At 41.4% G+C, this 24,054-nt stretch overlaps 1 protein-coding gene across 1 annotated transcript in view; it reads right to left on the bottom strand.

Moving 5' to 3' along the window:
- LRRC8B (leucine rich repeat containing 8 VRAC subunit B) overlaps positions 1-24,054 on the bottom strand; it is a 257,767-nt gene that overhangs the window by 164,922 nt on the left and 68,791 nt on the right. The window contains exon 2 of the mRNA XM_069641752.1: positions 9,656-9,787. The gene's annotated coding sequence lies outside the window, so the exon portion shown is untranslated. The remainder of the gene's footprint in view (positions 1-9,655; positions 9,788-24,054) is intronic.

The raw sequence follows: 24,054 nt of genomic DNA, 5'->3' as shown, positions 1-24,054 counted from the left end.
TTAACAACAAGGTCCCGTAGCGCCATGGATTTCTCCGCCCGGAAAAACCAGGCGGAAAACGCTCCATGGCGCTACGGGAACTCGTAGTAGGGCGGACGGGTCCGCCGCGAATAACGCTGGCGTAAACCCACTCCGCCAGGGTCGTAATGAGGCCCAGTGTGTTAAATATTTGTAAAATGCAAATAATGCAAAATAAAGAGAAATGAATGATGATAGTCCCAATGCTTTGACATAAAATCCCAGCAGGTGGCCATCCGAAGCATTTCAATATACACGGAGTACAAATATCGATGCAATAAAAATCTCAGTCAGCATGTGTGCCAAATGGGCGTGGGATGCTGAATGTCACCTTTGCATTCAGATTCAGTTTTGATGCATGATAGGCTAAGTCCTGAAGTATGATCAACATCACCAGTACTATACATAGCTTAAGACATCACTTTCAAGTACAGTCCCTAAACACGACACATACTGAGGCTTTTGATTACATATGACATGTAAATAGATCACACCAATTTCAAGAAGAGCTTCGTTCTACCCTGTACTGAAATATAGATAGCGACTTTGAACATGTACATTGACAGTAAATGTATGCTTCTTGGAATATAACAAGAGCTCTGAAATTTGCATTTCAAAAATAAGTTGGTGTTTGTTTTATTTAGTTTACCAGCCCCTTGACAATTTCACTTTTCCCAGCAGAACCATGTAATATAAACAAGAGTGCATTTAAATTGACAACTAAACACATGTTATTAACAAGCATGTAAGCGAATCCCTTATTGGAGCCGTTGACAACTTCATCTAGAATCTACACAGAAGCAAACCTGTGGGAAACATCTCTCATTGAACGCTCAAGTTAAATTAAGTTCTACTCGACAGAGGCAAATCTCATGAAAATGAGCTTTAAAACGTAATTTTCTGTTCTCCAGTCTGACTCGCAGGAAAAATTTTAAAATAATTAATTGAAATAATCAAAACTTACTTCCAGAATCAATAGTCAACATATTTTGAGAGCTATGTGGAGCTGGCTGAGTAGTATAAATTAACTAAAATGTTTCAATGGGAAAAGGTTTTCACTCAAAATATTGCCAACTCTAAATGGCTATTGAAAATATTGTAATATTTGGATTAGCCTCCATAAATTCGGATTGTTCTCCATAGGTTTTATGGAGGACAACTGTCTGGGGAAATGGGGAGACATCCGGCATCTGACCCCAAACTGTTGTTCTGCCCTCCGCTACTCCCCTGTTCCTTTGCCATAGCAACACCATATTATATGTAGGAGGAGTTGGTGAAATCTAATGCATAACTACGAGTCGCTTAGCCACAACATATCCTAAACTAATTCATTTAAACCACCATTAATCACACTTTGGAATGTGAACCCTAATGATCAATTTTCAGGAGCTATCCGATTCTTTTTTTACTTTGAAACCTTCAGGCATACCAACACATGCTAGAAGTAGAAGGCCTCCCTACTCTGGCATTTGGAGAATGCTGTGGCCTATGATCGATCCATTCTATTGTTGACTGCTGGTGTGTTACACCTTTCAACCATTTTATAATGTGAGGGAATTTGCGTGAACTTCATGTTGCAAGATTTGTTTTAACATGTAGGAAGATTTTTCCCAAACATGATCTGAACAGGATGTCCCCAAATCAATTTTCCATTTTGCCTTTCCATCTGCATAAATTGTTCCGTATACAATTTAATCAATCGGGGAGAAGTCCCCAATTCAAATAATGTACTGAATCTATACCTTAGTTTCTAATATGAACACCCCGGTCATCTGGCGTCCCTAGTGAATCTCAAAAAAGAAGCTACTGCGCATTAAGCTACTGCGCATTCCGTACTTATCAACTTAGTGAAGGCAATAAACCAAATCCCACCTACAAGTCAGCTACCACAATATAGCCTCCTCAAACCCAAGGCATTAACCAACTTCCCTTGATGTATTAAGAAACTGCAGTATATTGCATACAGGACAGGACTCAGCATAAGGAAGTAGTGGACCTACCAACTGAAATTCTATTACCCAGATCTTCCTGCCGTGTTCGTCTTAGTAAGGATGTGCCCAATCCAACCAAGAGTCAGTCTCCTAGTAAACACTGCCCAGCATGTGTGTCCTTGTTGGACCAAAGCAACAAGCTGCAACTGTAATACTCATCAGAAATTGGGCACCCTCACTGGACCATTGTCTTTTCTGCAGGGAAGATGTCCGAGTGCCACACTGCATCTATTTTTTCATCTTATTAAACTGGGCAGAAGTTTATTAAATTTTTAGCACAAGTGCAGGCAACACAGACTGATAACCCTGCAAAACTGTAGACAAACCTCTGCAAAATGATCATATTGCCAATGTCTACCTGGGCAAACAAGGAAACTAGCAACTTACTTTAAAATGTAACTGAAAGATGTTACCCATTTACTACTCTACTTATATTGTGGCTGAACTAAAAGGTAGGTAAGCATGGTCCAAGTCAAATGGATGGAGAACTGCAGGAGTAACTCTTGGGCAAAGATTTTAGGCACTCGCAAAATGAAACCGATAGGACCTGCACCAGTGAATGCTATCTGGGCATAAAGGTCTGATAACATGTTGGCAGTGTGTGTTCCTTGTTCCAGAATTTTTCCTGCACCTTGAAATACTGGCACCACGACATGGGGAGGGAGATAAATGAATAACATGTGGTCCCTCCATAACGGCATACATATGGGCCTGATTCATGGAACGTTTTCCTATGGGATTGCGCCATTACACAACACTGCCATGAATCAGTTCCATTTGGTTGCAGTTCCATTGCAGGGGCTTGGACATCGCTGAACCAAATAATAATAATTTGGCATTTTATATAGCGCTACGAACCCTCAGGTATCTGAACACTGCTTATTATTACCCACGGTGTGTGGTGCTCATTTATCGACCTCGGAAGGATGAAAGGCTGAGTTTGGCCCTGCCGGGATTCGAACCTGCGTTAACAGACTATGCACCGATGTCAAAGCGAGCACTCTACTCTCTGTGCCAGTTGACAGGCAAATGTATGTGCATGCATGCACTGCATCAAAATGCACCATATACAGAATTGGGATGCAGTTTGCCCTTTGCATGTAGGTGCAGTATAATGGAATAGGGCCTACACATCTGAACTGCGATGTAATTCAACGACAATGGACCTACATATCTGTGCTCTACGGTGCAGTTTCACATATGTATGCAAAGGGTGCAGTTCACTGTTCAGAATGACGCATATTCACAGGGATAGGCTGTATACACACGCAGTTCTACTTAACTGGATCAGCCTGCCTCCAAGAGGCAGTTGGGCATTTCTTGCACACTACCGCTTTTATTATTGGCATTTATGATCTTCCGATCAGTCTCCATCGCGTGGCCTCCCTCAATTTTTACTACCTCTGCACTGCCTCCTTTTTTCATTGCCTCTACCTTTTGACGAAAAGCTTTTCATGGAGTCTTGGCATACCCTTTGAAATTAATCACAATAACCAGACTTTTGTTTACCATTTACTGGGGAAGCACGTCTTCTCTACTGTATTACCTAGTTGCAGACTCCCTCATCATACATTTCACTTTTCACATCATGCGCAGCAATCATTTACTACCAAATGTCGACCTTATCATACATTAGCACCAGTGGTCATACGCCCAAGGGATGAAGGCATTCCACTACACCCTCCATTATGGCTGAATTTCGTGTTGATTCGCAGTTCTCAAGGAATGACAGAATGAGCTAAGGGGTGAAGTTAGCAAGAAGGGAGCAGCACAGTTAGAGGGGGTGGGAGATAAGTAGAGAGGGGGCAATATAGGGGTGAATCCCCCCCAAATTAGTGAACAGAGTGGCGGAAAAGCGACAAAGTGATACCATGGCTGGGACCAGAGGAGAGGAATTCAGAGGGTGTGATTCGGTGGGTAAAATATGGTGGTAGATCGGATTAGGAAATCTTGTCCTCTAGAGCCCCTGGAGCAAATGGTTTTACCAACATCATTCTGAAATCTAATATCGATTTATGGGCTTCGATTCTTGCGATAGTTTTTGATGAAATTTGGAAATCATCTATGGTGCCTTCCTCCTGGAGGGCAGGCATTCTTATTCCTATCCATAAAAAGGGTGATCAGGGTGATCAGGCTGCTCCGGTTTACTATCATCCGATCACCGTTTTGGATGCAGATGGGAAGATTTTTGCTGGTATAGTCCCAACAGGTTTTCGTAAAGGCCTTTGAACTTCCCTTAACAGCCTGGTAATGTCGATAATTTCTCAATCGTCTGTGGAGAAAAATGGGCATATACTATATGGAGAATGGTTGGATCTTTCCAGGGTGTTCGATGCAATCAACAGGGAACGTCTCTGGACCAAGCTCCACTCCTGGGGGATTCCAAAGGGAATCTTGCCCATATTAGTGGCTCTGCATGAAGATGCCACTCTCCAAGGTCGATTGAATGCCCAGGGAGATCTGTCAGCGAAGGTACCTACGGAAAGAGGTGTGAGGCAGGGCTGCATCCTTGCCCCATGCCCATTTAACCTTTACTTGGAAGATCTGGATAAGGCATTGGCCAAGCAATCTTTGGTGAGTCCTAAAACTGGTAAAAAGTCAATTCATTGGATTGCTTGCACGGACAACATTGTCCTATTGGATTACTCGCCTACAGGATTGCAGCATCTTCTAATCGCCTTTGCACGTAAGCAGAGCTGAATGATTCACAGGTAAATCCCATGAAATCTAAAATCTTGGCTTTTAAGAGGTCTTGCAAAATCGTGACTAGGTTTAAATGGCTGCTCTAAAATAAAGTTATCCCTGTGGTTAATGAATTGATTTATCTGGGTATGACGTTTGTATCTAATCAAACACGTAGCTGCTTTGAATCAGATTTGGAGCTCAAAATAATTCCACTCATAGCACAAATGAAAAAGATCTATAGCTCCTTTTCCAAACGTTTAATATGCCCATTGAAAAACTATAACAAAGCAAGGTAATTCCATCTCCGTTGTACGGTTTGGAAGTAACAGTTTATTCCCAGACATTAAATTAGGCACGCATTGAAGGGAAATCTGGAAATAGGTTTTGTACTTGTCCTCGAGTGGCTCAGTGGCAAGTTTGAGATATGAATTGGGGTTTCAGTCGTTGAAGATGTGCATGGATTGGGAAGATCATGACACTCTGTAGGGCAATAATGTCTCCTGGTGGTGGTTCGATTTATGAAGATATACTAGTTGAGCTGAATAGAGGCTCAAACTGGGTCTAGACTTAATTGAGTGGTTACATTGGGCCAGTGCGACCGTTCAATGTCGGAAATAGTTGAGAACTGGATGGAGTCAAGCAGGCCCTGTCACAGGCAGACTGGATTTTAACCATTGCACAAATGCAGGGTTTAAAGGTTTTTGGCTCCTTACCAATTGTTGATAAACCAAGGGGCTTTTTTGGCAAATTACATGACATGCTATCCCAATCAGAAGTCAAGAACGGAATTTTTGATATTATGGCTGAATTTGGTAAAAACAGGGGGGAAATCCAGTCGATCCGAGAAAGGCTTGCATTGGGACCAGTTGGGTGCAGCTTTTGTGGGCACGATCCTTCACTTAATTTGTTGGTAGTATACAAAAAGTGTCAAGAAAATTGTTTGGGCCTCTTTGTAGACAATTTGGACTGGCTCTCAATGTTTCCGTTCTGGAAAAGAATGATTGCGGGACATGAGACGTTCCACAATTGAAGTTCTAAAGGTACTTCGATTTCTGCGTTTTATCACATTCAAGTAATCTCTGTTTATTTCTGTTTCAATGCTATGTAATGTATATATTTTACTAAGGGTTTGCAATTGTGTGAAACTAATTATTTTTTATGTGAAAAGCTAAAACACAAACTTATAATGTGAATGAAGAAGAAAAATAAATAAAATTTAACAAATAAATCGGTGAGTGAAATTTGAAAGGTGGGTCATTTGGGGAGGCGTGCTTTGAAGGAAATACATAGACCCATATGAATCGTCTGGTGAAAAAATTATAACTATTACTTTGCATATGGAATGTGAAGATCAGTAAATGGGGATTTGTGTAACTGAAAACTGGTTTTAGCTGCAAGACCTTAGCCCTCACCCTGACGTTACCCATAAGCTAGTCTCTGAGATAGTGGGCTCTCCATGGACAGCACTGGACTTGCAATAACTGAAGACTCAACAAGCCTAACTGCTAGCGACTGCAAGGACGACTCACTCACCTCAAGTAAACCCACATATTTGGGTAGGTTTATTATGATCAGTCACATTGCACGTATTCCACAAGCCGGCTTCTCTTTGCCTGCGCCTTTGAATAGCTAAGATTTAATGCAAGATTTAAACAAAACCACCTCTACTCTAAAATAGTTCCACAGAGTCACATTCAGATTGGTTACAGACCTGGGAAATTCCACCTGCGTGATTATGTTAAGTCGTTATGCCTCAGTCCCCTTCTAGAACGAAAGGCTAGCACGTTACTATTCTATCCACTGTGTGGTGTCACTTATTGCCCTGGGTACAGGGAATTCTACATGGGTTATGCACACAACGGGGTACATTATGATGTATTGATTAATTGTGGCGGATCCCATTTCTACAAGATATAGAACTCAAGCTTATGCCCGAGGTTCACAGCAAAGAAACATTTTTTGGTAATATTGGTAATATGAAGGTTTGCATTAGAGTCATAGCATAGAAATGCATTTAAATCGAACATAAGAAGTTGAAGAGAGTTTACGCCACTGAACCCCTGAGCTAATTTATATACAGATCCATGCTGAGCTAATCTGGTGGTTCTTTTCTAACGGCTACCGATATGAAAAGCCAGTCCTCATATTCTTATTTTAGCCTCTCTTTTAAGATGCCAGATGGTTAATTTTAACGTTAGCAATTTGACGGCCCCAACCACTCCCTGACCTCGGTTATGCACAAACATTTGCCTATATACACAATCTATTCTTGACATGGCTACACTTTCTGGAGTTTGACCTGTGGTACGAGTTAAAAGGGTGCCCGGGCAAACCGGCCACATACACTTCAAGGACTGCCCGAGCACATTTCTGGCACCCCGTGCAACCAAGTATTAACATAGCATACTATTCTGCATATCTGCCATAGCACAATTCCCATACACTTTGATATACCCCTCTTTTCTACTTCATACATCTATGGTCCACCAAACAGGACATACGTACACACGTGTATAGCAAACCTATTGCTGCATCCCTTCATATGACACCTATTCCATCTATCCCATCCTCTTGTCTTTCCTTCCTGCAGACTAAGATCTATCTAGGGACAAGAAGACCCTCACATATGACATCAAAATCTATTGGAAGTCCGTAACTAAAAGGGACCTTGCTTCTCCCCACTGCTAGTAACACACTACCCACAGCGCAAATTGATCTAATTGTGTGTCTCTTCTTACTTGGTGACAAATTTGTTAGGCACCCTGACCAGTCGCGATAATCATGCTGTTAACCAAAAGCGGTACTCAAACCACTCTATGTACTTCATTATGACATCTGTTTTGCCTTAGCTCCCAATTGTTTCTCCTTGACACAAAACTAATCGTTATTTGGTTCTAGTTTGCAGATTATATCCCCACAGTTCTGCCATAGTGAGGTGCCATGGCAACAACCGTGCATCATTACTGAGAACTCATCCCATGCCATCGATCCAGTGTCGCCCGAGCCCTCGTTCTGTACATAATATCGTACAATACACTGTACATTTTCCTATGTTATGCCCTCTCTAAATACAGTGTCTCTGAACGCTTCCCCTCAAAGTCTCCACTTGGGATTGGCAGGTCAACAGCAGGCTGATTGCTTAGAACCTCCAAAAGGAGAACAGTATGGGATAACTGAAACCATATATTGTAGGAAGTCAAGAATGAGGCCTCACCTATGAAGAGCTAATCAGTGGGTGCATGCAAATCAGAATGGGAAGTAGAATAAGTATATCCTGTCATACTGATATTGGGTCTCCATATATCTAACATCTTGAGTAACGTCATCCCACCGTGAGTAATACTGCTGCCATTTCCCCAGGTACTCAGGCTAGTCTTACCTTGTTCTTCGAATTATGCAAAGTGCAATCTTCTGCCTAAATCATAATGCATCCAAGGAATCTCACACACAGTCATCGCCTCCAGGAAGAAGTCATTGCCCTTCACATTAGGGGTGCACTATTTGGCAATACAGATTACCTTTCCAACATGCCTGTGTGGTCAATCAGACTAAGGAGATGGACAATAGTTCATCTTTGCAACAACTGTTTATCAACAGAAAAATGTGAAATGTGTAATTCCTGCATTACCCCTACATCTAAGAAGGGTTTCCCCTGTTCTATAAAGAAAATAATAATAATGGTTATTGTCAGGATATCTCAACATAAATCTGTCCTGTGTCCAAGCCTAATCTAGCCCAACGCCTGTCCCTGCCACAAATAAAAAGGGCTTAACATAAGCTTTAACCAGAAGGCTCTGGTAAGGGGGTTGTCTCTCTGAAGATAAGCTGGTTTCTGACACCCCCATTAAATGCCTTTCGGGTTTCTTTCCAGCCACAAAAGTCAGTTTCCCGTCTCTTTATTCTTCCCCTCTTCTTGGAACAAGAGTCTCCCTCTCCCCCTACCACTTGTAGGTCGGATAGCTTCTCACCCCTGTCTCTGGTAACCGTTGCTCTCACCCCTACTTGAGGTATATTCCTTTTCGCCCCGGCTTGTGGTCTGGCCAGGCCTCTCCCCCTCCTTCTACCAGTTCCCATTAACCACTGAATACCTTGTACTTCAGAGCGCTGTCCCTAGGGGGAGGTGCTATCTTGTGCTGAGGTGGAACCATGCCTCGGGTTCTTTTGATGGCTTCAGCGTCCCTTTGTCAGTTGTGGTTCTCCACATCAGCACTCAACAGGTCCTCAGCGTCATCTACATCCAGCGCAAACTGCCATTTCTAATGCAGTCGTACGTCGAGTCTTACTGGCTCCAAGACCATGCAAGAGACAGTATTACTGGCCCCTGCTCTTCTCTGCTCTACACACTGGCTGTTTGTGACTGCTACCTCTCTGTACCTTCTGAGAGGGAAACTCGTCTTGCCGGTCACTCGGTGGCATTTTCCTACTCGCTTTCCTTCTCTCTGTGTGCCGGTCATACCAGCACTTAAGCTGTAATGAGATTCCTTGTTTCTGTGATTCATGAATGATGGTATCCTCAAAGGGTTAGAAACAGTACCAGCCATTTCAAAAGGGTTGTGCACACCATTGTCCATTGAAATGCCCATATAGCCAATAAACAGGTGGAACTCTGTACATGGTGGAGGATGAACAAAAATACTTTCTGGGGATTCCATGTCCACTAAGGGGCCGTCACCCCCAGTGGGATCCTGTGTGCTCTGTCCCCTATGGGATTGTAACGATTAGTAGGCTCACCTCCCTAATCCCAGAGAGCTGTCTCCCCCAATTGGAGAGAAAGGGAGAATTCCCTGGATTCGGCACACCTGTGAAAATGACTGATTGCCCATGGACATCGCTCGTAACTGAATTTGCTTCGAATGGGTATTCTTCCTGTGAGTCAATTCCTGGGGTTAGGAATACTGCAACATATCAATAAAAAGAAGGGGTGTCGCACTAAACAAATCAACCACATTAACAATACTCACAGCACTAGAGGATTAATGGAATGTGAACATGTCTTCAATCAGGTGGTCGACACCTTTTAAACTTCCTTGTGCACTGCATCTCAGTATTTGCCTTTTTGTCAACCAAAATGCGAGGTTGTCATCCTGATGTACCTAAATCAATAATAAAAAGAAAGATAGTTCTACGACTCAAGAAACCATTAACACATTTAGAAAAAGACAATACCAGCAGACGGAAATACAAATTTATTTTTTTGTTTTTGAATTAATACATTATAAAATGTATGTAGGCAATCTTTTTATTGTTGCAGTGTTCTTTTTCACACAGACCCTAACACACTTTAGCTTTAACGCATGCTTCCATTGTGGTCAAGAAACTGATTAATTAAGTAGCAAGAAAAGAAAAAAGGAAAACCAGTGGAAACACTTCGATTGAGAAGACAAATGAGATGATTAAATCTGCTGTGAATATGCTAATGTATGACAACGATACATAATGCAAATTTACATGTACGCCACATATTTAAACTGTATGCATTTTGCTTTTAGTTAAAGTTATCCAGAGGTGCTACTAGCTTTATGTAATCCTAGTTCTCCTTGAGCAGCTGTTTCCAATGATCATTACTATCCTTCATATGGGAAGCCATTTGCGCACTGACTCACTCTTTAATGCCCACACACAGGCAGAATTGGCCATTAACCATTCCAGATCCACTATGTGACCACTCCCACCAGCTCTTAAACTCACAAACTGCCTCCCCAATACTGGACTACGCTAAGGGTAAAAACCAGGCCAGCTATCCATGGGTAACTGCAAAAAAAAACTGAAACTTGATTAGGACTTTAAAACAGAAAATATATATACACTCAACCAGCATTCTGGCACACTCCAAGTATCTTGGTGAACAGCAACAAAGCATCAACAAGCCTGAATAAAAAGTTACCATCGCCAGGTGACCCTTCCCCCCCACAAACACACAAAGAACAAGAGCCTTCCATCAGTCTTCTTAATCAGGGAGAGACCCAAGGGCATAAACCATATTCAGTCCCATGAAGACTCAAGACAATCTTTCAATCTCACACACAAGCATCCAATTTCAAAACAGCTCAAGTAGAGCTTCGCAGGATGTATAGATTGTATGCTCCTGTGGCTAGCTACGCAACTTGCCTGTCCTGCTTACACTGCATTTATACCAGATACTACAGAAAGCATGGAATGCAAGAAAATGGATGTCAAATTCGTGTTTTTTTACCCGACTAGTACCCTTACTTTTTAATGATTGCACAACTCTGGTTTGTTGCTCAATTGAACTCTGAGTATTATAATACTGTGGCCTTGTTATTAGGTACAACCAATATAACACCCCAAATCTGATGATTTTTTAGTGAAACATGATTGATATTTTGTTTAATGATTTTGTGGATGTACATATATGAGAGACATATTTTGGATCGATTCCTACATCGATGGTCAAATATTAACATTATAAAATAGGTGTCTGCTATGGAAATAAAGGTTTTACATTATCACTTTGTGATGTACATATAAAATGTGCTAAGATGGCAGACAAATTAGTGATCTTTTCATGTCCTAAATATTCCAAAGCGTGTGAATAAATACATCAAAGCCTTCAGACAATATGAATGTCCCAAATAGGCACCATCATGTTTCTTTAAATGTTTTCTTATTTTTATTTTAAGTAGCTAAATAATGTTAGGTTATTGGTTACCTTTTTATATTGAGGCGATATGCCCCGAGGCGGCAGGCCGACCCGGTCAGGAACAACCCGTCACCCAAGTTAAGGGCAGCGGTGCCTATAACGCGAGGGTTGGGCCATCGCTGAGGGGCAGATCGTCATTAGCACCCATGCATGTATATATTTTAAATGTACCTTACGCCGGCAACGCGGATTGTTGGGTGAGTCAGTTTTCAGAGTTCACGGCGGACTGGCTTCCCTGAGAAGCAGGGCTGCGCAGCACCGGCCTGTCGAATAAAAGCACGTTTTAAAAAAAATAAAATAAAGACACCATTAGCACCCATGTAGGAAACTACGCAGGTGCTAAGTGCTAATGGGGAAGCACACAAAGGAAGTGAAGGGGGCACCGTCTGCCCAGGCAAGCTTGAAACATGGGCTTGTACCATTTAGTACTGCCAATTTTCCGAGTCTCCTGATTGGCCGGAGCTTCGCTCAGGTCCTGAACTTGGGCTGCAGGTTGTTACCAACAGGGACGGCCCATCACCTCAGGGCATATCGCCTCATTAAAACAGTCTAAGCTATTAATCCAAAATATTTCATGAAGCGTTAAATATTAATTCTTAATACTGTTCCAAAATCAAGACTAAATTCAGAATACAGATATTTTTCAATGCATTAGATTTTTCTCCAACTTTTAATGATAAATGCAATCTTCTCATATACATTTTGTCATTTTAAATGGTTTAATTCTAGACCTCCTTTGAATAGGTAGTACACATTACAAGAATGACAGTTGTACATACCTGGATCTGTCAGTCATGTGGTACATCATTGCATGGAGCATAAATAGAAAACAGCTCCCTCAAAAGGGTTTTAACCATATTAAAAGCTCTGAGTGCTAAACTCGGACTCTTAATGACTGATATTTACCCCTCAGTTTATTTTTTTAACTAGGTTCATTCACTTAAGGAGTGTTATCTTGGAAGGGCTGGTGGAGAGGGAGAATACCCAGATACTGCAATGCTCATAACATATTGCTAGAAAGTTCACTCCAAAGAACGGATATTACCTCATTATCACTGGGACAGAATGACCATCGGAATCACTAAATGCAAATGTTCTATTTAAAATACTACAGCAAAGCTGGACCTTCAATTCATAGCTGTGCCATGCCTGGAAAAACGCCCTAGGGTCGAAATACGTGTCGGCTAAGGCGAACAAGAACATCAGAATATTCTGACATTCATTAACATTTGTATCTGCATAAGCATCATTTGCTAGTTGATATATTCATTAAGAACAAGCGCACACAGGAGGAAGTTATTCTCTTACTCTTCTAATTTGAAGAGATTCAGGGGTTAATCTCAGCTTCCACAGATATGTGCAGCAGTCTTGCACACTAGACCCTAACAAACATACTAAAATGCATCCAATCCGCATTCCCCATCTTTTCACAGATAAGAAATGTATAGTCCGTCAGTATAGTTCATATTGGAAGATGTAAAAATCCCATAAAACCAAACATACATAATACAATAAAAATCAATTCTGAAGCCGTGTAAATATCAAATAAAAGAGCAAATGCATCGGTTAAAGGGAAAGTTCTGTCACAAATGTTATTGGCCCAATGAATCAAATATGTATTTTTGCATATATAACGATCGATCTGAAAAGATATTCCAATGCATTGTACTTTCGGTTTTCTCCCATTTCTCACGGATCGGAAACCACCATATTGTACTAATTTTATCCGTTGACCCAGCGCCCAAAGTTCAAGTGCCCTTGCGGCATTAAATCGGATCAACCGCCCCTAATGCGGACAACATTAAATGCATACGCCCCTTGTCACAATGCCAGTGCAGGTCTCATTTGAATTTCCTCTGTGTGCAATCTATTGACTTATTTCCATTGAAATGTCAAGATGCCTCTTTCCTGAATAAGTATTAACAAACCCTTTCTGATAAGACAACACTGGAGATTCTTCTTCCTTCCCATCCGTCTATTTAATTCGGAGTCTCCACAAATTCTTTTTGCTCCGTTCAGCCATCTAGCAAGTATGACATACTGAGAACAGGTACTTAACAATAACTCAAATGAATTAACTGTAGTGATTTGTATTTAAAGTTTTTTTTATATAATTTACAATGTCTTTACTAAACCATTTAAAATGTTTACATTTACATGAACTATGTATGACATTTGCCAATGTGAAATGTCAAAGTTTAGGGCTCTTCCTTTGGTCTTTGCACTATGGGTTTTTGAAAAATGTCTCCTCTCCTCTCATCATATTGCATTTTCAGGGTTCAAAATTGGGAATCGATAAGCAGGTGCTAAATCCGGCTCCTGGGTGTCATGAATCACCCTGTAGGCAGGAGCTACGGCAGGGGAACCAGGAGCTACCAGAGATGCTCCTTTAACTTTTTGTCTATTTTGTATGATCCATTGAGTTTAAATGTATATTAGATGTGTTCTAATTCTTTATTAACATTCTCAAATACTCAAAGTTAAATGTCACATTTACATGTTTGGAAAGCTCCAGTTAGCCCTAGGAGTCAAAAGTAGCTCCTGGTAGCTGTTGGTTTCAAGCTAACCAATCTCTACTACGCTAGAAGCAGGAGCTAAATGGCTCACAGCGCCCCTCAATTTTCGAGCCCTGCATTTTAAACTAAAACCTCTGTGTTACTTGGCCAAATACAAATTCTTTTTTTCTCCCACAGTTGCTTTTTCTTCAAAACTCAAAATTGATGGCAACAATTCACCCCTAGCTATACGAGCTAGAGTATACAGAAGATGAAATGCTTGAGAGAGCTAGAAGGTGAAAAGATGGGCCATCTTCTGTAAGTCATAATGATCAATCACAGGAGCATGATCATATTTTCATGGAAAACGTTTCCACTTGGTATACCTGCCTTCGATGTGAGGTAATGCCAGCTTTAGTCAAAAACTGTGTTGCAGAGAAAACTCTGGTTGCTTGGCCTACGTAGCTGAAGAAGCTCCAATGCTACGCGTTACCCAGCTGCATGACTCCAGGGCAGCCTGCCTTACAGAATGAGGATGTTCCTGGTGCACGAATTTAGAGAAACAGATCACCCTTTCCAAGTAATTACTAAGTTGTGCGTTTATACATTTTAATGGTTTATATTGTTCTACTAAATTGTGAGTGGGATGGGTTACCGACTATAAATATTTCATATATTTGAAAAAAGGTATAGTTCTTACTTCAAGACAAACTATTCAACATTGTATTTAATGACATAGCATTACAATTTCTTTTCCTTTAGAGCTTAAAAACATTAACCCATGTTCCTATCTTTTATTATACAAAAGGGCGTACACATTTCTATATCACCCTTACTTGAAAAGAATTGTACTGTCCGTACTTTACTCACAAAGGTACTTTTTTCAAACATATTCATTCCTTGAATTTTGGATGATAGGCCGGATAGGGTAAATGCACATTTCTGTACTTGTTCCACAAATGGTACATGCTTGTTGCCTATCGAGCGTTCACATGGAGGATTCATGGGAGACCCCGATTTCCGCAGTCGACGAGTAATGGCTACGTGGTTCGAGCCATTCATGAAGAATTCCCTAGTGACTCTAGAAAGTACATTGGATTTATACAGACATTAACTCAACCCAGCAGTATACTTTGCACATGGTATATTCCATCAACCTTTCCTTTAAAAAAATAGCATTTTACAAAATAAATGTAACCTTCAATAAAAAATATTTATAATCAACTAATTTTGCATTGCATTTTTTTCTTTCGACTTATTTCAATTTACTATTTGTTTTACTTAAAGTTTTCCTTTCAAAAGTTTTGAACAACATAAATCAGGGCACATGCACTACAGTGAAAATAAAAAAATCTGTACTTGCATTAAAAAGGCGAATGAAAATCATTCTTTTCATTTATTCATGTTACTTTCTGCCTTCATGTATTTTATATTAAAGTACATTCTATTTCTGAATAAAGAGCTCTCTAAATAAAAGTTAATGATGGCACGTTTACTGCCATAGTAAATGAAGTCAATGTGGCAATATGCAATTGAAAAAAGTTCACAACACCTCCAAGTATAATTTTCAAAAATGTGGGCCATACAATCTACATCAAACAAGTTTACTGTTACTGAAATCAATTTTAAATATCATTCATACTATATAATAAACTAACTTAAGAGTTATCCCTTATCAATGCACTAATTTAATCAAAGGCTTTAAGGTTTTTGTTTTTTATTTTTGGGCCAGCAGGTCCAACACAGTGTGAGTGAATGTACAACTCAACGTGTTCTAGCATCTATCGGCAATTGCCCACCTAGGACCGGTTTCCATTCTCCCCCTTGAAGACCTCGTCCCTGCAATCACCCATCTGTATGTCCTTTGACAAGCTTCCCAGGCTATTCGCTCACATCATCCATATCCATCCCCCCTCAAGTATCAATGGCAGTTGTCACCGGTGAGCATGCGCTCGCAAGGGGGCTGGGTGAATGGGAAGGCATGAGATGCCAAATACCATGCAGAAGTTGAAGGGGACTTGCCTCTAGGGACCATTGTCCACATGGCCACCTGAGACTCGGTGTCTCCATACTCCCTTTTGAAGACCCTGTCCCTGGAATCAACATTTTCATGATACCATTCATGAGAAACTGTGCTCTTCTACTCTTCATCCTTTTACACCCACGCCTTTAACAAAAGGCACTAATCACAGGACAGCATGCGCTCGCAAAAGATGGTTGTGGATTAGGGGTGTCCCGGTATTAGTTTCATGGCGGTACGATAACCTTCTTGCCAAATGACGGTATATCATGGTTATCGCGGTATAGCAGGTGGAGTTAACCAATCTTAACAAATATTTTCTAAAAGGTCATACATTGTCAGATTTATCATCACAAACAAAATAGGTACCCAGGGCCAGAAGTGGGCTTTTCAACATACTTTCCACTGAAATGACACCTCTTGCTTCCACCAAACACAAACACACGTGTGGAGAGGAGGAGGGGGGGGGGTGTTAGGCAGAATCCTGTGCAGTGCCCTTAGGGACCACTACACACAATTAAGACCACAGGTGGCAATACAAGTTTTACCTTTGGTACAAGCCTGTACTACTATGTCAAAGTGGTAGCAGTAGCAGAGCAGCCAGTCTCATCTCATGAGTATGAGCAGTAGCAGAGATTACACAAAGGGACCACAATTACTGTGACTCAAGCAAACACTGACTCAAGGTTTCAGGGAAAAAAATATAAGCACATGTATTTTTAAACCATTAGTTCTAAACACAACACTTCTATTAATTCAAAATCACACGTAAAATACACTACAACCAACCAATTCACTTTGGTACACTCTAACTCCAGGTAAGTACCCTATGTTTTAACGGACCGGTGTTGTGAAACAAAAGACGTTACCGGGAATACACTTGCGATCACTTTTTGACAGTAATGACAGTTCGGTCTTACTAAAGAAACGCGTATCCACGGCAAGAAATGTTACCGGGACAAAAACACACTTAGCACCCGAGTTAACCAGAGAGAGTTGGGGCAGAAATCATAGGCAATACTTTTGTCAAGGCAGACAGAATCAGAGAACACTCAGACAGAAATTTGAGAGTCAATAGCCTGGTACCAGTGTCAAGTTGAACCGGGTTCCTGTTGTCGAGGATCACACAGTCGGATAGTTCGAGATTCAACGTTGCCAGGAGTACTTAGATATTGTCAACAGAGGAAGCAAAAGTTATAAGAAGGAGGGAAAACAAGGGCAAGCCTTGGAGATGAAGAAAAGGGGTTCACCCTACTTCTTCAAGCAGAACACAGTACCTTATTCAATGAAGAAGCTGGTACCACGACAGTTGTTCCTGGTAGTTTCCTGCAGACCCATGGTTCCTGTAGCTTCGGTGTGAAGGAGGACGTCTGGAGGGGTCTGCACCACACAGGGATGAGGGCGGCAGCAGCGACGGTGAGTAAAAGGTGCTCTCCTTAAAAACAGGAGAGGCTCTTCAGATGGCTATCTAGACCACTACAGGAGTGTGCAGCGATTTCGACCAAGAGGAGGATCCTCTGGCTGTGGAAGATGAGCTGGTTATCCCCACCAGGCTCAAGGGAAGAAGACTCCAGACTGGATCTTCTCTGGTCGTCGAAGGGTAGATAGCTCAGGACTGCAGCAGGGCTTCACCGAGACGGGGTAGTTGCAGCAGTCGTCTTCTCCGCTTCTCTTCGGTTCCTTGTAGTTCCAGTGGCGACCCTGACTTCTGGCCCAAGAGACCTGCCTTTTATGCGAAAATCCCTCATTCACACAGCCTGGCTGTCAATCACGCAGCAGGGGGGTTGTCCAGCCCGGACAACCACCTCAGCCAATCATGGCAAAGTGCGACTTGGGTTTCCTAGGATACCCTGTGCAGGGAGTGACTACACCCCTCCCTCACATTCCGCCCACCCAGGCGCCTAGAGGAGGGCTTCTTGGCAGAAGCCCGCCAAAAGACAGTGAACAAAGGAAGCAAACCTGGTTTGCCGCGCAAAATAAAACACAAGAAGGACTTTAACAAAAAGAAATGGTGACTAAACTTGACCGGAGCCAAAAGAAGAAGTATTTGGTCCAGTGGGTTTAAGTTCAAAGCTAAACAATACCACGTTTATATAATATAATCGCGGTAGAAAAGTTAGGGTAGATACCACTGCCACCAGCCAAGTCTAAATGTTAAAAGAGCGAAACAATGCTCTAGGAGGTACAGATAAAAAGGGAATCAGAGTAACCCTTTCCAGTACTCCATGTAAGATGGGATGAACTGGATCTGTGGTAAAATGACTAAGTAAAGTTAATGGCAACTTTACCCTTTTGACTAGCCACAGTTCCATTGGCGGTATGACTCCAGCATACGACCATTCTTTTCCATTCTGCATATTAATGGCTACTTATACAAGGTCTGTTTAACCCATCACATTACAGCCTACTTTTTCTGTTACCATACATTTATTCATGGCATTTTTCTGCTGCTTGAGGGCTTTTCTGGTGGTCTTCTGACTGGGCTATCTTGACCTTCTGGCCTACATGGTGCATCCAATTTCTGTTATTTATTTTTACACTCTCGGGGCCGGTTTCTCGCCTCTGGCTTTTTCAAACAAAACCCTGCCTCTGGGGTGGTTCTTATTTAGGTACACTTCTCCAGCACAAATGTTTAGTTTCATTGGTTTGTAATAGGTGGCACATGGTGGTTATATACAATCTATTGTTGAGTTTAGTTTATGAGATGGGACACTGCCGCATATTTATGCAGTAATGCTCTTCTCTTGCAGCTTCTCGCTTTGTATCTCCTGATGAAGACGTTGTCCATTACACACACTACGTCGAAACCGGTTGAGCTTACTCCTTAGGGATGTGATCTACATAACCTTCTTTTTCTCAGATCCACCCTTGTGATAGATTGTTTTTAATGAGTTCTATTGCTGTTTGTTAAATACATTTTAAACATTAAAATAATCAAATGGGATGTGATGAATGTTTGTCCCATCCCGAATTGGCAAGCAATGTTAATTAATTCAGTCATTTTTAGCCATTGTTGGTTGGTTGAATGTCACTATGTATGATGTATGGTTTGGATGCTGCACTGTGAATGTTTGTTGAGATGGATGCATTTTAGCCAAGTATTTTGTTCACCTATGCTATGTCATTAATTGACTTTTTCGAATTTTTTGTATCATGGTAAATAAAAACATTTTGATACTTTTGTAAGCAACACCATTTTGCTCTCTGGACATTTCTTCAGTTTCTCGCAGAGAATGTTTTAGGGCATTTTCCAAACTGTACAGCACTTGGTTTTCGCAAGATTGTTGGTTGAATTAAACACAGTCATACATATTGAATTTAACTTTCTAACCATTTTTTCTAGATCTTCAGGACTATCAAACAATGCCTTCATGGATCGTTTTGCAGTGCCCTAATAACAGCCATTTAGTAACAATGCTGGTGAGTCCAGGCTACCCCACCCTTTGACACAGTGAGGTACAGATAGGGAACAACAGTGGGATGGGAATACAGATTATTCCGTCGTTACTGATCAGGTAGTGGTCAAGAACTGGTAAAACAATGCATTCATAATTCAACAATACACCAATATTAAAATAACACATACAATTGTGTATAACAGACATTCAGTCTCAGTTATGCAAAATGAAGCAGAAAAAGAGAGCGGTGGGGTTAGTAGTTTAAAGTGACTTGTTGTGCTGTAATAATCATCAGCACACTTCCAAAGTGGACACGTTTTGTGGTTCCAGGACGGGGATGTCTGTGCAAGGTTGCAGTTTACATGTATAAGCTATCCTCCGTGCTTTCTTCAGGGCAGTTCTGCTGAACGCGATGTAATATTATTCTGAACTCGTTGGGAGGTGGAAAAAAGTCCTTCAGTCTATTATCAATTCTTGGGTCTTGGGCTAATTTCATCAGGGACGGTCATGAATGCAGTCTTTAACTTTGATTTATCTCTGGACAATACTGAATACGTGATTAAACATGTAAGAAGAAGCAGCTTGTCTGTTGCTGCTTGATCAATCGGTCTTCCCCCAAAGTGTGCTGGCTCAGTGAATGCGTTGCCTGCTGTAGAGACGCGTCTGTAAGTACGAATCTGGAGAATGCTGTCTCGACTCTGCGCATACCATGTCAAAACAGGGTACAGATATGCATATTTTCCCAAAGGCTCTGTTGTTGATAAGAACATGGCTATTAAATTGTGGATTTCCACTATTTGTGATTGACAGCAGAACCAAGGATGTCTCGGAGGAAGCTAGGGACAATAGATTACGGATCTGCAGCACAAACTTCTCAAAAGATATGTACGAACCATCATGTTCACCAAAAAGTGTCGCCCCAGACTCCTTCGCAAATTACATACCAATGCGGTTTCAACTGTACTTCAGCACACACTGAGTCAGGTGAGTAGTGAACGTGAAAGATTAATCTTTGTGCATATAGAAACAGTGTATATATTTCAAAAACATTATGACAATTTACTGAACTTCTGTGTCAACAGGTAATGAGATTAATTAATTTAAGAGTTTGTGTGTAATATTGGTATATATATTTTGACAATTTGTCTATATTGTTAAAAAGGACACATTTTCAAATTGTACACTTTGTCCATGAATAAATCTATACTTTAGGGATAAACAAAAAGTTCACTGTAATGTGAGCATATCTAAAAACTTAAATAGCAGTATGTTAAAATTGGTTATTTTACCAAATTTGATGATAACAATGTCTGTCATTAAATACACCACATTGCTGGGAGTCCAGACTGTTATCACTGTGGAAAAGATAGACACCTTAAATATCCAAATGGTGAGCCCTACTGGCATGCACCTAAACTGATTTTATAGTTTGTTAAATTGTCAATTTTGTATTAAGATCATATATCTTTTCTATTGACAATTGTTATGACCATCTAAATGGAATAAAGGAACAAGCTTCAACACAGACAACTATTGTGGAACCAACATCAAGCTCACTTCCCTTTCAAGCAATGTTTGTTCCAATTCTACATTTAAATGCAACTGTACTAAACATGTAGACATACAACTTCTGAATAAATTGATAACTGTTATCGATTATCCGTTCATGATTTAATATGATGTGAGGTTGGCATCATCGAATAAGACACAGATGACGGATTCAAAGTTGACCAATCTTTAAAGAAAATGTCAGGATGGATTAAGGCCAACTTGCCCTATACTAAGGTGGGATTTCCCTACCTGAGCAAACTAAGGAATGTCTATGTCAGTAAGTTCAACATAAAAATCTGTCTGTGTCCAAATCCTCTGCTTGCCTTCACAACTAACTGCAAATAATGTGCGGAGACATCAACTATAACTCAAAAGAGTGTTCTAAACAAAGTTCTGAGCTACTTCAAGCTCTGGCTTATTCGTCCACTTTCTCTCTCAAATGTCAATAGGTTCACCACAAAGTTCAATTTCTCTTCCTGCTAGCATCAGAAGAAATACAGTTTATAAACCGTTAAGGTGCCCTCCCCCCAGTTCAACACAGATCCCGTGTAATTGAGTTCCAGAACACCAAAATTTAGGATTCCCTCGAGGCATTTGTATAACTCGGGGTCCCTTCCCAAAGTCTCATGTTAATCGCCATTGGCTTTCTTAATTTCATCAAAGCAAGCTTCCTTGCTCACAGAGAAGTTCCCTGGTCAATGTGCAGTTTCAGACCACACAGTCCACTCATTACAGGTCACGCAACTAGGAGCGTCAAGGGTTCAAGATGTGATTCACCAAACGGTTCCTTAAAGCGCAACTTTAATCACCTTGGTAATTTAAAGCTTTCAGTTTAATTTCTTTGTTAAATTTCAATTAATTGTTCCTCAATGGTGTTCAGCTTTCATCATTGTATTCAAAGAAATAGTTCATCTGGTTATCAGGTTGTCTTTCCTGTAATTCAATATGTCTTTGCTTCTGATAAGGATGGCTTTTGCTCCATTCATTCAATCCGATATTCAACGCACGTTTCTTTCACCATTTTCACTCAATGCATTATTCATTTGAAACATATTGGTTAATTTAATTTAGTACCTTATGTTACTTTCAGTTGTTTCATTCAGTTCTGTAATTCAATATAAATAATGTTGTTCGTTTCATAAGTAACAGTCCCTTTCATTCAATGCCTGAAGTAAATTTAGTTAGATTTTCAATATATAAGTAACGTATTTTGCTTTCATCCATATATTAAGTTACTAGCATTTATTTTATTCAGCTCGGGATTCTGCACAAGCAACGTGCTTAGTTTCATTCATTGGCCAGATATTGCATTTTCTGACTTCTTGGAGCGTCACAGAGCATTCCCATCTTGGCAGTTCCTCCTTATTGCTTTCGGCTTCCAGGGGAAAGCCAAATAGACGGGCGCTTCACAATGCACTCGCCGGCTGTTCTGCGGGGCTTAGCCTTTCTGCAGTGCATGCTGCTCACCTGCCCAGGTGGGGAACCTCTGCTCCTCATTCCCCTTCCGACGGGATTCCCAGAACATTTGATAGTGTCTCGACTTCCCGGCTTCTCTTCTCGCACAGGATTGGTCCTCTTGCTTTGCTTCTGCCCCCAATTTGGTGCTTGTTCGCAGTTTCCATTTTTATACACCTGAGCTTTACTAATAGGCTGCAAGAGCAGGTTAAGGGCTTGCTTTGCCCAACTTGACTGATCATAATTAAACCAATTAAGAGGACATGCCTGACCTTCAGGCCTCTTCGTCCCAGTATTCGAATGGGAGGTAATCTTCACGGCTCCTAGTTGTCTCTTCCTCGTCTCAGTTCTGTCCTGCATTTTAAAGGAGGAAAGACGTGGAACACATTTATAATGACCCATAAAGGTGGGGGTGGGGGGGCAGATCAGGTTGGCTATCCAGAGGATAAGGAGATATCATGTCTCAACCAAAGGGACCTCACTCCCAGGCGATCCTCCCTCGCTTGTCCACGGCCAGGGTCAGGATCCAATAGCGATGGCCCTATCCTGGCCACCTGCACAGTGTCTCCATGGTTAGTAGGATTGAAAATACCCTCAGATTTCTCACAATGCAAACTTTAACTTCATTTCAGGTTTTCACTCAATATATGTCATACAGTGGTATTATGCGTAGCCCATAGGAGCACCCCCGGCTTTCAGTGATCTCTCTCTTTCCACTCACCGGTCCTCAGCATTCCTCCTTCAGCGGCTAAGTGCTTCTGTACCGCTTCACAGGCTGCTTCCCCCAACTGTTTTTACTGGTCCTTTGCAGTAACGATCTGCCTTTCCCATTTTTAGTCCCGACTAAATAGTGGACGCTATGCCGCTATGCGGAAAATGAGATCTGCCTCTCCTCTTGACCCTGTCCCTCTGAACATGTTAAAGAACACAATCCCTCAGACTGCTTTATGGGTCATTCAGGCAGTGAACCATTCATGCAGTTCTGTAATCATTCCGGACCATCTAAAAAATGCTTTGGCAATTCCCCTTCTTACAAAACCTTCTCTGCAACATTCTGGCCACTTCAATTTTCGCCCTATATCTCGCCTCCTTTTTTCTATGAAACTGCTCGAGTCACTTCAATCACCTCTATTCAGTTCTTTTCTTGAAATAACTGGTTTCTTTGATCCATTCCAGTTGGGCTTCCAGCCTGGCCAGGACACAAAGTTTGTTAGTCTCCGTTGTTGATGATGATCTCTCCAAGCTCTCTGACCAGGTTGAGGTAGGAACACTGATTCTTTTAGAACTTTCAGCTGCATTCAACACGGTCGACCATGCCATCCTGGTTGACCGGTTAATAGAGGTCGGTGTGGCTGAAATATATACTTTTATATACTTACTGTTCTCTCTCTCTCTCTCTCTCTCTCGTTCTCATTCTCTCGCCCTCATTCTCTGTCTCTCTCTCTCGTTCTCATTCCCTCCAGTGTTCTCCCTCTCCCTAGTGTTCACCCTCTCCCTCGTTTTCACCCTCTCCCTCGTTTTCACCCTCTCTCCCCGCCATATCCCCTACACTTAATAATGTGTATATTCATCATATTTTCAGACCAATCCATTCCCACGGCCTTAGGTGCTACTCATATGCTGATACGCAGATAATTGTTTGTATTGATCTCCAACATATAGGGGCTGCGTCTTAGCTGCGAGAGTGCCTGGGGGCAGTGGGTGGATGGATGAATGATAACTGGTTTGGGCAGAACGGGGACAAGACAGAGGTCCTGGTGGTGGGTCCCCCTTCTGCTGC

The sequence above is a fragment of the Ambystoma mexicanum genome, chromosome 1q, assembly GCF_040938575.1.
Source record: "Ambystoma mexicanum isolate Mex_15411 chromosome 1q, UKY_AmexF1_1, whole genome shotgun sequence".
In the NCBI taxonomy this organism is placed as follows: Eukaryota; Metazoa; Chordata; class Amphibia; order Caudata; family Ambystomatidae; genus Ambystoma; species Ambystoma mexicanum.
This window is presented reverse-complemented; position numbering and strand designations above follow the sequence as displayed.